This window comes from Somniosus microcephalus, unplaced genomic scaffold, assembly GCF_052327205.1.
Source record: "Somniosus microcephalus isolate GS21.2 unplaced genomic scaffold, FLI_Smic_1.0 unresolved_chr2, whole genome shotgun sequence".
NCBI lineage: Eukaryota > Metazoa > Chordata > Chondrichthyes > Squaliformes > Somniosidae > Somniosus > Somniosus microcephalus.
In genome coordinates this window covers 48,435,927-48,445,221 of record NW_028225180.1, presented here as the reverse complement: position 1 = coordinate 48,445,221, position 9,295 = coordinate 48,435,927, and positions in this window count along the sequence as shown.

Sequence of the window (9,295 nt, the reverse complement as noted above, 5' to 3'; positions counted from 1 at the left end):
ACTCAAATGGCCGACAGCATGATTCACTATTCAGTTTCAAGGGGATGAGACAATTTAGGAATGCTACATACATACTCCTTATCTGTGACAAGCTTAACAAGGAGCCTCGTTTACCAAACAAATAGCCATGGACAGGATAAGGTAAACATCGGCCCACAGGCTCAGTTGGTACAGTGGGAGAACAGAAGGATCCCATAATAAAGGATTAGTTAATCTTATCTCAAGGTATTTCTGTTCGTTATTCTAACAAAGCCTGGAATACGTTATTTCAGTAATTTGCAAGGTCTGTGCCTTTGTAATCAGGTATGATTCAATACTATGTCATGTGGCATAGAAAGTCTGTTTTGTTTCTGTACTGTATAAATATGTTACAAATTCTGTATTACTTTGAAGAGGTCTGATGTAGCCCTTGACTACACAACCCTTCCCTTGCAAGCAAATAAAGCCTGTCTTTAACGATACTTTGTGTTTAAGAGTCTTACTCGGGAGTCGAGACTTCGACAGATCCTGCCAGGTGTGTATGGGGTTTCACAGAGTACCAGGATCCTGCCAGGTGTGTATGGGGTTGCACAGTCTATCAGGATTCTGCCAGGTGTGTATGGTGTTTCACAGAATACCAGGATCCTGCCAGGTGTGTATGGGGTTGCACAGTCTATCAGGATCCTGCCAGGTGTGTATGGAGTTTCACAGTGTACCAGGATCCTGCCAGGTGTGTATGGGGTTTCACAGTGTATCAGGCTCCTGACAGTTGTATATGGGGTATCACAGTGTATCAGAATCCTTCCAGGTGTATATGGGGTTTCACAGTGTATCAGGATCCTACCAGGTGTGTATGGGTTCTCACAATGTTACAGGATCCTGACAGGTGTGTACGGTGTGTCACAGAGTTTCGGCATACTGCTAGGTGTGTGCATGGTTTCAGTGTATCAGGATCCTGCCAGGTGTGTACGGGGTTACACAGTTTTTTGGGACACTTTCAGGTGTGTGCGTGGTATCATATTGTAACAGGTTCCTGCCAAGTTTGTATGGGCTTTCACACCATATCAGGACCATGCCAGTTTTGTATGGGGTTTCACAATGTGTCAGGATCCTGCCAGGTGTATATATGTTTTCACAGGTTATCAGGATCCTGCCAGGTGATTATGGGGTTTCACTGTTCTCAAGTTGCTGCCACGTTTGTATGGGGTTTCAAAGTGTATCAGGATCCTGCCAGGCGTGTTTGGGGTTTCACAATGCATCAGGATCTTGCCAGGTGTAGGCGATGTGCAGTTGGATTAACTGGAGCATACAAGACCTGCCAAATTAACCAATAATTCAAAAGCCGGAGTTACTTGTAAATTGAACCTATGCTGAAGTTGTGTGCATTAATCACGAAACCAAATGACGGTCACTCCCTTTTCCTCAGCCTTTGATCCTGTGATTCCCAGATTCTGACAATCTCTAAACAAAAGGCTACTGTCAAACATTCTGATTCTCAAATGAATCAAAAGTTTATAAATCTCCATTTCGTCTCTTACCTTTCAGGTGACTGGGCACTTCAGATGAACCTTGTGCGATGTTCATGTAATCAAATGGACCAGAACCTGTTTTAACAATTAACTTTCATGAATTCAGATCTGTGTGATATTATAATCAAATCTGCAATGTTTGAATCTGAATTTGCATTCATTGTGAGAATTTACATTACCAAGTTCCTGTATTTCTTTCAGTATTTTGTCCACCTTTGGTAACCTGTTGTGCATTTTCACAAAGGATTCCCACATCGCCCTTCGGGCCCCAGAGCCTTTCTCCATCACCAGATTTAGGAGAAGTTTGGAACTGTCCGCCCGGTCTCCCTTTTCCGCGAGCTCAGTGACTTTCTGTAAAGAATAATAATGAATGTATTTAGGAGCGGATTTCAAGACAAACTCTGAGGATGAGAAGGAATGGATTAGCTCAGTGATAGGATCTCCCAGTTGTTTTGAGCACGGAAAGAAGTCACTGGGCCGGGTACTGACCCATTCTGAACAGGGGCTGAATATTCTGTGAACATCTTGATTCACTCATTAACGGCATATAAATGAGACAGAAGGAAAATAGAAAGCTGAAATATTGTTCTAGGAGAGTGAGGAATCACTGAGAATCAGCAATAGTTTTAATGGGATTAGTTTTCTCTGTCCTTAAGTGTCCAACATGACATCAGATTCCTGACTGACAATATGATTCACGTGTTTCTCACACTTACTTTCTGCTGTCTCACTTTGTGATTTGCTTAGAAATAAAACAGCAGCGAGCCAGAACTCCAGTGGCAGGGAAGGTGTGAATCTGAAGTTTGGGAAGCAGCTGGAAAACTGTCCGAGAAATTAGACCGACTAATCAAAACAACCACTGTTGATTGGTCAGCAGAATCGACCAATAATAATAATGATGAGAATCATCCAATCACTCCAATCACTTGTTCCCTCGGTAATTGAAATGACAGACTTTCAATTTTTTGCACAATTGCTGCCGGTATGAAACTTGAGTAACCGGGAGCACGTGTCCGCCAATGGATTGTCAGGACTTCAATCACCAACTTACATTTATATAGGGCTTTTAAAGTAGAATATCGTCCCAGGGTGTTTCAGAGATCCGGACTCAGTCAATTGACCATAGACAAAGAAGAATTAATTAGCAGAGTTGGCCAGAAGCTAGAGGAAATGTAAGGTTTAAGGAATAAAGAGAGGTGGAGAGGCGGCGGAGTTGATGGAGTGAATTCCTGAGCGTGGGGCCCCAAGGTAACTGAACACTCAGCCACCAGTGGCGGAGTGAATGACTGGGTGCACAAGAGGCAAGAGGCAGAATTCCAGTGGCACGGGAGGCTGGAATGTATTACAGAGAGAGGACGGGTCGAGGTCCTTAAGTTACTTAAAGAGCAGCATGGGAAATTTAAAATGATGGCATTCTAGGAGCGGGAGCCATGAAAGGTGAATGAGCACCAGAGTGATATCTGAAAGACACCTGAGCAGGTTGCAGGCAGCAGAATTTGGGAGTTGCTGAAGATAGAGCGGGTGCAAGGTGGGAGGCCAGCCAGGGGAGCATTGGAACAGTTGGATCTGGAGATGGGCCGAGGATGGGGCGGACAATGTTACGGAGATAGAAGTAGGGGATCTTTGTGATGGCGAATATATGGGGCAGGGAATTCAGCTGAAGGTTGGACATGGAGATTGCAGACAACCTGGCTTAGCCTCCGGCAGTGGCCGGAGAGGGAGATGGACTCAAGCGACGAGGAGACACAGCTTGAGCTGGGGTAGCAGAGGATGCATCAGTCTTCCGAATGTTTAACTGGAGGAAAATAGGGCGTGACATGCCACAGCAAGAGCACAGGGTAGGTAATTTACCCAGTTGTGTATAGTTTTAGAAACTCAATTATATGAAGGAAATAAAATTATTTGAATATCTGCTCAGCAGATTCACTGGGATGTGGAATTCCTGTTAGAGGGGATTTGAGAATTTAGGGCTCATGCTACGCGAGGTCAATGGATTAGGCGAGGAGTTGATGGAAGTCTTCAGTTTCTGAAAGCTTGAGATGAAATAAATTTTTACAGATTGTTTCCACTGTTTGTTCAAAGGGCTAATTCGAAGTGTTGTGGGTGAGGGTGGATACATTTACTTCAGTACATGGTGGTTAGATTGTTTAATTTAACTGTTGAGGAAGTAAGTCGATAAACTGCTTTAAAAGATAATTCGATTGTTTTGGAGAAAAAGGAATGTTAGAGTTCATGGAGTGAAGAGGAGTTTGGGATTAGATTATGTGGGGTATTAACAGTAATGCGTAGTGAGCAGGATGCTGGGGTTAGACTAGGTGGAATATTAACGGTAATGGGCAGTGAGCAGGAGGTTGAGATTAGACTCAGTAGTATATTAATGGTAATGAGTAGTGAGCAGGAGGTTGGGATTAGACTAGGTGGGATATTAATGGTAATGGGTAGTGAGCAGGAGGTTGTGATTAGACTAGGTGGGATATTAATGGTAATGGGCTGTGAGCAGGAGGTTGGGATTAGACTAGGTGGGATATTAATGGTAATGGGTAGTGAGCAGGAGGTTGGGATTAGACTAGGTGGGATATTAATGGTAATGGGTAGAGAGCAGGAGGTTGGGATTAGACTAGGTGGGATATTATTGGTAATGGGTAGTGAGCAGGAGGTTGGGATTAGAATAGGAGGAACGGTAATAAGTACATAAGAACATAAGAAGTAGGAGCAGGAGTAGGCCATACGGCCCCTCGGGCCTGCTCCGCCATTCAATAGGACCATGTCTGATCCAAATCTAGACTCACGTCCACTTCCCTGCCCTCTCCCCGTAACCCCTAATTCCCTTATCTGCTAGGAAACTGTCTATCTCCATTTTAAATTTATTTAATGTTGCAGCTTCCTCAGCTCTCTGGGGTAGCAAATTCCATAGATTTACTACCCTCTGAGTGAAGAAGATTCTCCTCATCTCAGTTTTGAAAGGGCAGCCCCTTATTCTTAGATTATGCCCCCTAGTTCTAGTCTCACCCATCAGTGGAAACATCCTCACCGCATCCACCCGATCAAGCCCCCTCACAATCTTATATGTTTCGATAAGATCGCCTCTCATTCTTCTGAACTGCAATGAGTAGAGTCCCAAACTACTCAACCTCTCCTCATATGTCAACCCCCCTCATCTGCGGAATCAACCGAGTGAACCTTCTCTGAACCGCCTCGAGAGCAAGTATATCTTTTGTTAAATATGGAAACCAAAACTGCACGCAGTATTCCAGGTGTGGCCTCACCAATACCCTGTATAACTGCAGCAAGACTTCCCTGTTTTTATACTCCACCCCCTTTGCAATAAAAGCCAAGATTCCATTGGCCTTCCTGATCACCTGCTGCACGTGCATACTAACTTTTTATGTTTCATGCACCAGGACCCCCAGATCCCTTTGTACTGTAGCACTTTGCAGTTTCTCTCCATTTAGATAATAACTTGCTCTTTGATTTTTTCTGCCAAAGTGCATATCCTCACACTATCCAACATTATATTGCATCTGCCAAATCTCTGCCCACTCACTTAGCCTGTCTATGTCCTTTTGCAGGATTTTTATGTGCTCCTCACTCACTGCTTTCCCTCCCATCTTTGTATCGTCGGCAAACTTGGATATGTTGCACTCGGTCCCTTCCTCCAAATCGTTAATATAGAATGTAAAGAGTTGGGGTCCCAGCACTGACCCCTGCGGAACACCACTAGTTACTGATTGCCAGCCTGAGAATGAACCATTTATCCCAACTCTTTGTTTTCTGTTAGATAGCCAATCTTCCACCCATGCCAGTATATTACCCCCAATCCCGCGATTTCTTATCTTGATCAGTAATCTTTTGTGTGGAACCTTGTCAAATGCCTTTTGGAAGTCCAAATACACTACATCCACTGGTTCCCCTTTAACCACCCTGTATGTTACATCCTCAAAGAATTCGAGCAAATTTGTCAAACAAGACTTCCCCTTCATAAAACCGTGCTGACTCTGTCCTATTAAATTATGTTTATCCAAATGCTCTGTTACTGTTTCCTTAATAATGGACTCCAACATTTTGCCAACCACAGACGTTAGGCTAACTGGTCTATAGTTTCCAGCTTTTTGTCTACTTCCCTTCTTAAATAAGGGTGTTACATTAGCAGTTTTCCAATCTGCCGGGACCTTTCCTGAGTCCAGGGAGTTTTGGAAAATAATCACCAATGCATCCACAATCCCTACCGCCACTTCTCTCAAGACCCTAGGATGTACGCCATCAGGTCCGGGGGATTTATCCACCTTAAGTCCCATTATTTTACTGAGTACCATCTCCTTAGTGATTTTAATCGTGTTTAGCTCCTCCCCCCCCATTGCCCCCTGTTTGTCCAGTGTTGGGATATTTTTAGTGTCCTCTACTGTAAAGACTGATACTAAATATTTGTTCAGCGTCTTTGCCATCTCCATGTTCCCCACCACTAGTTTCCCAGTCCCATCCTCTAAGGGACCAACGTTCTCTTTAGCCACCCTTTTTCTTTTTATATAGCTGTAGAAACTCTTGCTATCTGTTTTTATATTTTTTGCTAGTTTACTTTCATAATCTATCTTCCCTTTCTTAATTAATTTTTAATTATTGTTTGCTGGCTTTTAAATGCTTCCCAATCTTCTATCCTCCCACTAGATTTGTCCACTTTATATGCCCTTGTTTTCAGTCGGATACTATCCTTTATTACTTTACTAAGCCACGGATGGCTGTCTTTTCTTTTATTCCCCTTTTTCCTCAGTGGAATATATTTATCTTGAAAGATGTGAAATATCTCCTTGAATGTAGACCACTGCTCTTGTACCGTCTTACACTTTAACCTGTTTTCCCAGTCCACTTTTGTCAATTCTACTCTCATACCTTCATAGTCTCCTTTATTTAAGCTCAGTACGCTGGTTTGAGATCCAACTCTCTCATCCTCAAACTGAATTTGGAATTCAACCATATTATGGTCACTCATTCCAAGGGGAATCTTTACTAGGACATTTTTTATTAATCCTGTCTCATTACACAGGACCAGATCTAAGATTGCCTGCCCCCTGGTTGGTTCAGTTACATACTGCTCAAGGAACCCATCCCTAATACACTCTATGAACTCTTCCTCAAGGCTGCCATGCCCAATTTGATTAGTCCAGTCAGTATGAAAGTTAAAATCCCCCATGATTATAGCTGTTCCCTTATTAGAAGCCCCAACTATTTCCTGATTTATACTCCGACCAACAGAGTTGCAACTGTTAGGAGGACTATAGACTACGCCCACTCGTGACTTTTTCCCCTTATTATTCCTTATCTCCACCCAAACTATTTCACTATCCTGATCCTTTAACCCAATATCATTTCTGACTATTGCAGTGATTCCATCCTTGATTAACATAGCAACCCCACCTCCCATTCCTTCCTGTCTGTCCTTCCTAATTGTCAAATACCCTTGTATGTTTAGTTCCCAGTCATGATTATCTTGCAGCCATGTTTCCGTAATGGCCACCAGATCATACCCATGTGCAGTTATTTGTACCGTCAACTCGTCAATTTTGTTATGAATGCTGCGTGCATTCAGATAAAGAACTTTCAAATATGTTTTCTGACAATTTATTCCTGCTTTTACACCTTTTACTACTTTACCTTTATCATTATACATTCTGTCCCTTCCTGACACGCTCTGGTTTTCAATTCCCCCACGGCTACCTTGCTCTATTGCCTTCTCCGCTGTAATTTTTATTTTTCGCTCTCTTAAAACCTCCCCCCAACTAATTAGTTTAAAGCCCTCTCTACAGCCCTAGTTATTCGATTCGCCAGGACTCTAGTCCCAGCACTGGCCAAGTGAAGTCCTGTCCCAGTACTGATGCCAGTGTCCTAGGAAGCAAAACCCATTTCTCCCACACCAGTCTTTGAGGCACGCATTTAACTGTCTAATTGTATTTACCCTAGCCAAATTTGCACGTGGCTCAGGTAGTAATCCAGAGATTATTACCCTTGTGGTTCTGCTTTTTAATTTGGCCCCTAGCTGCTCAAACTCCCTCAGCAGAACCTCCTTCCTTGTCCTATCTATGTCGTTGGTACCAACATGGACCACGACAACTGGATCCTCCCCATCCCACTCCAAGTTTCTCTCCAGCCCAGAGGAGATATCCTTAACCCTGGGCAGGCAACACAGCCTTCGGGACTCTCGCTCTCGGCTGCAAAGAACTCTATCTATCCCCCTAACGATACTATCCCCTGCCACTACAACATTTCTTTTATCTGCCCCCACTTGAATGGCCCCCCGCTCCACGGTGCTGTGGCTGGGTTGCTCATCCTCCCCGCAGTCCCCGTTCCCATCCTCACAGGGAGTAAGAGCCTCAAACCTGTTGGACAAGAGCAAGGGCTGCGACTCCTCCAACACTACCTCCTGGATCCCCGTACCTGCCTCCCTTCTAGTCACATCTTCCTGACCCTGGCCACGGACTACATCTGAATTAATTAATCTAATTGGTGTGACTACCTCCTGATACACAGAGCCCCGGTAACTCTCCCCCTCCCTGATGTGTCTCAGTGTTTGAAGCTCAGACTCAAGCTCTTCAACACGGAGCCGGAATTCCTCGAGCAGCCAACACTTACTGCAAATGAGATCACTGTGAGCATCAATGGTGTCCGCCAGCTCCCACATATTGCAGCAGCAACACATCACCTGATCACCCATTCTATGTAATTAATTACATTTATTAATATTATTCTTAAATACCCTCTGCCCCGATTCTAGATGATGAATATCGCACCTTAGAAGCTATAAACCACAGAGTTTAAGCTTAAAAAAGAGAAATACTCACCAACCAATCACTTACCCGCTTTCTGGTGACGTCACACTTGGATCACTTTTTACCTCTCTCCTTCCCTCTGAGTTCCAAGATTGGAGATTGGTAGACCTTACCTGGTCTCTGGAGCCTTTATACAGCCGCTCAGCCCGCGATTCCCGCCGATTCTCGCACTGAGGCCTTACCTGGTCTCTGGAGCCTTTATACAGCCGCTCAGCCCGCCGATTCTCGCACTGAGGCCTTACCTGGGTCTCGGGAGCCTTTATACAGCCGCTCAGCCCGTGATTCCCGCCTATTCTCGCACTGAGGCCTTACCTGGGTCTCGGGAGCCTTTATACAGCCGCTCAGCCCACGATTCCCGCCGATTCTCGCACTGCGCCCTTACCTGTTCTCTGGAGCCTTTATACAGCCGCTCAGCCCGCGATTCCCGCCGATTCTCGCACTACGTCCTTACCTGTTCTCTGGAGCCTTTATACAGCTGCTCAGCCTGCGATTCCCGCCGATTCACCAACTGAGGCCTTACCTGGGTCTCGGGAGCCTTTATACAGCCGCTCAGCCCGTGATTCCCGCCGATTCTCGCACTGAGGCCTTACCTGGGTCTCGGGGGCCTTTTTACAGCCGCTCAGCCCGCGATTCCCGCCGAGTCTCGCATAGTGCTAATATCACTGGGCTAGTAATTCAGAGGCCTGGCCTAATGATCCAGAGACGTGGGCCCCGATTTTCAGCTTGTGTGGGAAATGGTCGGGTTTCCCCGAATGTGGGGTTTCTGACACACATAAAAAAGTTTCAGCCAGCTCCACGCAATTTTCCCTCAAGTGGCCAATTCATTCCCAGCATGTGGGCAGCCTTGCTACTTGTCTATTTCGAGTCAGAAATCCGCACAATATGTCATAATTCATGGTGCTTTCAAAGTGTCCAGCAAACTTCTCGTGAAAGGCGGTTAGATCGGGTAATTAATTTCAGTGGACCACA